Source organism: Accipiter gentilis, chromosome 10 (assembly GCF_929443795.1).
Source record: "Accipiter gentilis chromosome 10, bAccGen1.1, whole genome shotgun sequence".
Lineage (NCBI taxonomy): Eukaryota > Metazoa > Chordata > Aves > Accipitriformes > Accipitridae > Astur > Astur gentilis.
Genome location: NC_064889.1, coordinates 36118598 through 36125474, shown reverse-complemented (window position 1 = coordinate 36125474; position 6877 = coordinate 36118598). Strand labels below are relative to the sequence as shown.

The window sequence follows — 6877 nt, the reverse complement described above, 5'->3', positions numbered from 1 at the left end:
CTACGGTTCATTGCGTTCGAGACAAGCCGTCCTGAAGCCAAACACAAAGAAATCCCTCCTGCAACCAAGTGTTTTTCCGTGCTCCCTTCGCACCGCTGCGATCCACGGGAGAAGCCCGTCCCCGCCGGGGCCGGAGGCTGCCGGGGGGGTCCCGGGGCTCTGCCCCCGCCGACCCTTCCTCCCCACAGCCCCGTCTTGCAGCCTGCCAACCCGCTGGACCGCACCGATGCCACCCCGTGGGCTCACCGCCGCGGCCGCAGCCGCCCCACCGGGGAGCGCGGTGGGAATCCACGGGGGATCGCGGCCACCCGCTGGTGGGTGCTCGCCCCGCTCCCCGGGATCCGCAGCCTCCCCGCCGCGCTGGGCTGCCTGGGAGCACAAGCGAGGCCGCCGGAGCGGGATCTCCCACACCCGAAAGCGAATAATAAAAATAGAAAAAAAAATAAATAAAAGGAGCCGCAAACGAGGCGGCGTCCGCGGCCTCCCCCGCGGCGGGGCTGCCAGCGCAACCGCGCTGCCTCGGCAGGCACGGACGGGGTTCGAACCCGCGATCTTCGGTTTACGAGACCGACGCCTTACCACTTGGCCACCGCGCCTGACGGGCTAGCAGCACCCCCGCGCCGCCAGTGGAAGCCAGCGAACCGCCCGCCCTCCGCCAGCCCCGGCCCGGCCCTGCCCGGTCCGGCCCGGGGAGCTGCCGCCGGCGGGACCGGGGGCCGAGCCCCCTCGCCGTGCGGGGCGGTAGGCGGGAGCCCGGCGGGAGGGCGCAGGGCCGGCCCGCCCGGTCGGCGGCCGTTCCTGCAGGCACGTGCGGGCGCGGGGCGGGGCACCGGGAGCGGGCGGGCGGCGGCGGAACCGCCCGTGACGGTGGGACCGGAGCTGGGGGCGGGGGGGGTCGTGGAGGGCAGCGCGTCCCCCGGGGAGCGGTGGCCGGGCCCCTTCCCCGCCTGCAGAGCTCGGCGGTCCCCCTGGCCCCGTCTCCCCGGAGCGAGACGCCTCAGGGTCCCGTTCGTGCTCCGGCCACCCGGGCAGCGCTCCCCGCGGCCGGCCCTTCCCTCCGGTCCCCGGCCGGGGCAGCAGCGCTCTCGCTCGGAGAAGACCGTGAAGTTGCTGGTGAACGCTGGCTTTTCTTTCTCCTCGTTCGCAGCGCCTGATGTTTCTCGCGGCAGAGCGAAGCTGCGCATCGCTACGGAAACACCGGGAGCTGCCCCAGGAGACAAACGGGAGCTATTTCGTACGAATAAAACGCACACGCAGCCCTGTTGCTCTCCGGTGTCTGGCACCTGCTAACGAGAGAGGCTGCTGGCCCCTTCTCCCAGTTTCGGGGGGAGGGAGGCTTCCCCCCCCCCCCCCCCCCCCCCCCTAAAGCAAGAGCAGTGGGAGCAAGCCCTGCTCGCAGGACCGTCCTGCCGTGGGACACAACCTCCCCACGCGAGACCCAAGGACCTGGCTGGGGCTCTCCGGGCACGGCCCTGCCATTGCCGCGGCAGGCTGCCTCCCATCGCTCTCTGTGTGCCAAGCAAGAACACCGTTTCCACCCCTTCCCTTGGGACAATATCAGGCGATCTAACATGGGTTTGTGTCAGAAGTGTTTCCTGATATTCAAACTCAATTTTCACTTTTTACTTCAATCCCATTAACTTCTGTTTACATAGTAAAATCATAAGAGCATAAATCATAAACACAATACTACATTATTAATATTTCCTCTTTTGGGCTTCCAGCTACCAAATATTTAGTCCTATGGCTAATGCTTGGTTAAAACCCAAGAAATGAATCAGCTCTCATTTTTATCACCGCTAGCTGTAGGGCAGGAGGGAAGAATTTGAAGGATGTGGTTTTGAACCATTATTTAGCTTTGCATTGAAATTTTTCATTCTGGTTTCTAGTTTTCAACCATTGCTGGGCAGCAGAAAGTAATCTGGTAATTTTTGGCTTACATACTCCTCCTGAAAAACACAAACCAAACCAAACAAACAAAAGGAAAATTAAAAAATCCAGGCACAGTTAGAACCTACGACCAGTCTGACATAATATAATCCCTCTCTATACCTATGAATTTGTAACCAGGCACCTCTGCCTGTTTAATCAGATCTGAGTTACACAACCTTTGTTACAAGAACGCATACTGCATTTGCAATGTGCTCCTTGCACAAATAAAACATGTGAGGTCTGAACAGCTCATTCCAAAGAGGAACAGTTGCTTTCCTAAGGGTAAGTCCTGTTTTTCGATCTTAATACAAATTCTGTGCCAAATATTTCCAAGCAGGTCTCTGATGCTAAGGCTTATGTTTTGATGCTACAACTGCTTGGGAAGCCAGCACCCCAGCGATGCCGAGAGTAACTTAGCCGAAAACAGCAGGATGGCAGGAGCTGTTGGAGTGCAGAACTCGTGGCTGTTTTTCAGCCACGTCCTGCACCCTCCACGGCCCTGGACTTTGCGTTTCAGGCGGCCGGTGTTTAACCACATCCCTCTGCACATGGCAGCCCTGGCAGCGCTCCTCCTCCCTCCTCTGCTCTGGCAGCGAAGAGCCCGTCTGTTCTCTGCTGGGAGGGACACACCTCTGCTGCACCTACCACCCAGCCCTGCTGCTTACACAGTATTTCCACAAATGAAAGCAAACTCCTCTGCTGCTGCTGCTTTTCTTCACGGCAGCTCCCCCAAATCATTGCTTTGCACGGGCAGAGCTCAGCTCCTTAGTCTGCACTTCAATCCAAGAGGCTAAAGGACAGGCTTGGTTGGGGGTTATTTGTCTCTCACACAGGACAAGTGCTCAGGCAGACCGGAGGATTACTGAAGGGCTGAGAGCAACCCTGCCCAGTTCAGGTTTTAAATAAGAGCCTGAGCACATTAAGAAAAGCCACACAGTGGCCAAGAGAGACAGCGTTTCATGAAACACAACCTGCAATTTGCTTTTGTTACAGTAGAAGAGGGGAAGAGTGAGTGCAGCCTTTCAGCAGCTACGTTCCGTCTACCTCCTTTGGTGCCGCAGCCCAGGTCTTCTGTCTTTCTTTTCAGAAACAGTCTGTGGTGTGACTTGTAAGCCTTATGTTACGTGCTATTGCATCAAAATATTAACTACTTTGTCTGTTAGCAAGCTAAGGCACAAAGGTCTCAATGTGAGGGAATAAGGGTTTACATGCTGTGCCAGAAAACATGCTTACACCTTATACTGCAAAGTTGTTTTAAAATCACCATTAACCCAAATAATTATGGTTATACATCTGGGACAATCTTCAATTTACTAGTCATATGCTCTAACCCCTTTTTTGTGTCCAAAAAGCAGCTGGCTCCAAGGACAAAACTTGCCCCAAGTTATGCAAGCTAGGAGAGTCCCTGCTGCATTACATGGGTCAGAAGACATTTAGAGTGGGGTGACATATCCCAGACCCCTGTCTGCCATCAGAGATGCAGGAAAACGCTGTAACGTGGGCCATCAAGAACAGCAAACAGAGCAAGGGAAAGCATCAAAGTCACAGCTTTGAGACTGCTATGCTGAAGAAAATGTGTCTGCCAAGACAACATGAGAAGATCAGAGCCTGCTGCCTGACTACAGGAGCTGGCCAGTGTACTCACTCAGTGCTCACAAGATGTATTTCCTCTCTCTAACAGCTCTCCTTGCCACCGTCCAAGTTTTCAGGAGTCAGAACTCCTGCAATCTATTTCCTACTCTGCTACTGCCTCATTTAACCTCTGGCTTCAAACCCTCTTTCCCTCCTCCCTTCCCCCCAAAAGATAAGAGCAAGATAACAATCACTTCCCAGGGAGTTCTGAGCTTTAATTCCTGGTTGCAAAAGGACCCAAGGGTCTCGGCTCTCCCCAGCCCAGTAAGAAGAGCATCATTTGTTAGAAACTATTACAGACTTTGTGATACATAGTGTTGATGTATTCCTATCCCCACAGTAATAGCTGATTTACTTTCCCAGTGTGTCTTTCTTGCGTACCAGTGAGTAATTGATCTGGAAGTAGGTCAGTAGTACAGCATGTTAGCCTGAGCTGCTGAGATTTGGGAACAAAACTGCTCCGTGTCTCTCTGGTGAAGTGGTTTAGCATACACAGCAGGGAGTTTTCTTTGAGCCTGCTGTTATAAATCTGAATATCCAACAACTCTTTGCTGTGAGGAATCTAGGAATGGAGAAGCCTGAGAACATAACACGCAGGAAAATTGCTCCATGGGTTATTCATACACTGTCTTTGCTCTGATTCCCCAAATATCTGTACCCACTGGGAGAAAAGCTGCCCAGCAACCACATGGGATGATACTGTAAAAGACACATACTAGGTTTAGAGACTGCTGACAGCCAAACAAAGCAGTTTGCACACTATGATCACTTGAAGATCATCAAAATGCTTTTTAAAGGAAAACGTTTGCCCTGCAAGACTTGAACTGATCAGTGAAATCTTTTCAAAACTCCCTTTCCCCCTTGCTTTGAGCCCAGCTGGAGGCAGAGAACTTACCACGTTAGACTCCACTTCAGATTTTACATACTACGCCAGAGGCCCAGTTCTCTGGCTTTACACCCTTCACCGTCATTCACACAGGTGCAAAACGGTCACTTTTTTTACATCAAGGGCACAAGTGACACCTGATGAAGCAGCAGGCTGGGGGTGGGAGCGGTAGCTTTGCAGGAGGTAAACTTTAAACCCACTAACCCCCCCCTGCTGCGGAAGCACAGCTGTGAGCCATCTGCACCCTGCGGCCACGTCAGCGTGGGCTTTGCTGGCATTTCCAGGCGAACTCTGATGGTGTCCCTCTGACAGACTGCCGGGCAGGTAGGATGGGGCAGAGGGCTGCACAGGGCTGCTTGAGGAGATGCTTCACCCCGGGAGTCTCCCCAACACACCACAGAAAGGCCCCATTTTTTCCCAGTAAGAAGCACCCAGCACCTCTGCAGGCTGACTGTAGCTGCTCCTCTATCAACAGCTTTTTCCCAAAGTAATGAACCCATCTTTCTGGTAATGGAGCCCACAGACAGCAGCCCCTGGGCCGGCTGTCCCTGAGGTGACCGTGCCCGCAGCACCCTCCCCTCACCCCACACAGACTCTTGCAAAAAGTAGCCTTAAACCTAAACAGCTAGTCACTTACTAGGTTATTTTTTTACTCCAGCAGTTAAAATAAAGACCAGAGAAGAAGCCAGAAGGTCTGGCAGCTCAAAGAGGAGGAGATAAAAAAAAAATTACCTCAGAGCATTGGTCGAGGGGGCCCCACAGGCACCGGTGTGTCCTCTGCCTTCCCGCCTCACACAGGGCCTGTTTCTCTGGGGATGGCGAGTCACGGTCTGCGCCCACACAGGATGGAGGGTCTCCTTTTGTCCCCACTGCCTCCACACGCTGCACTGGTGATGGGTCCCAGCTCCCAGCCGCTGCCCGAGGTTTCCCACCGCCGCCCTAGCCCCTCACGGACAAACTTTGCTGTCCCATCCTAGGAGGGCTTGTCCAAGCCCAGCTGGGAGCCGCAGCCGCTCCTGGGGGCTTGGCAATGGGCAGGCTGGTGCCAGGTCACCCGTGGCAGAGCTTTCCCTCAGGCCTCTCCCTGGCACGGGTGAGCAGGGGGAAAACCATCACCTTTAGCTGTGAATCTCCTCCCTCCAGCGCCCCGTGGTCAGATGGTGTGCCGGCACCAGACTCTCTCAAGGACATGGTTTCAGGCTGTGCCCTCCCCACAGCAGCTCGCTGCTCCCCAGGAAAGTAGTCGAAGCACATGCTCGTTAGCCACAAGGGTCAGTAAATAATTATATTTAAGTCAGACTAAAAAACTGGCTCCAAATCCTGCAAACAGCTCTCAGCTGGAGTTCCCATCAGTTGAGAAGGGGAGCACTATGGGTGGAGACATTAATGGGTCGGTCCCTTGAAGCTTCAGCATTATGTACTCCACAGAGCTCTTGGAAATTTAACATAGTTGTGGCTGTCAGATAAGGCACGTACTGAGACAAACTCAGTCCCTAGTGACATCTGTGTAACTCGGCCAAAGCTAATGAAGTTGGCATGTGGGTAGGCGAGAGCAGAACTGTACAATCCTTCTTTAAATGAAGTACAGAAGTAGACTTGGGTATACAATGCGTGTGCTGGGGATGCAGGGTAAGGAGGGAGATAGAATCAGTCACCCACTACAGACAACGTTTTAGTCATGCAGGGAAAGCAAATAATTTATTTACATATCTGATTGTACATTACAGCTACCTGAAAGGATCCACATTAGCAAGAACAGCTTTATTGTCCCCAGAAAATATTCCAAGAAAATACAGAGAAAATAGTGTAATGGCACATTGCAACAGTACTGACATTACTTCACTTTTGTGTTTTAAGTTACAGAATGAGATTAAAAATAGTCATATGCCACTTTTGTCGGCTGCTTTTTTTCAGTTTTTTTTAGTAACAATGGAGCGAGTGGACTTTGCTCATTTTCATACCAAGCAGCCTTTGAAGTAAAAAATAAAACCACCTCCTTGCTTCTAAGGCAGCTTTATAATCTGTCAAGTGGGTACCAAATTCAGTTAAAAAAATTCTGCTCCATGAAAATGGAACATATTATTTTATAGATCAAAACTTTGTGTTTTGGGAGATTTAGGGGATATTGATGATTTCTTTCTTGTGACTTACCACAGTTTATTATCTCACTGTGTCCAGGGGCTGGTGATTGGGTATTGATAAACCACAAGGTGCGAGAGAGGGAACAATTCATGCATCTCACCAGATGAGGGGGTCAACACTCAAGAAATGAAAGCACCAACTCAAGAAGAGGTTGGTGGGAGGGAAGAACACTTCTAAGGACCAGGCCCCGGTTGCCAGAATTACAAATGGCGCAGGCTCACAAAATCTATTTAGCTTCCCAAATGCTGCAGGAGAGTGCTGTGCTACAAACACCAAGGGAGGGAG

The 6877-nt window shown here is 52.6% G+C and overlaps 1 non-coding gene across 1 annotated transcript; it reads right to left on the bottom strand.

Moving 5' to 3' along the window:
* Window positions 1-524: 524 nt before the first annotated feature.
* Window positions 525-596, bottom strand: TRNAT-CGU (transfer RNA threonine (anticodon CGU)). The gene has a single exon. It is a non-coding gene; the product is annotated as a tRNA-Thr (tRNA).
* Between the last annotated feature and the right edge of the window lie 6281 nt (window positions 597-6877).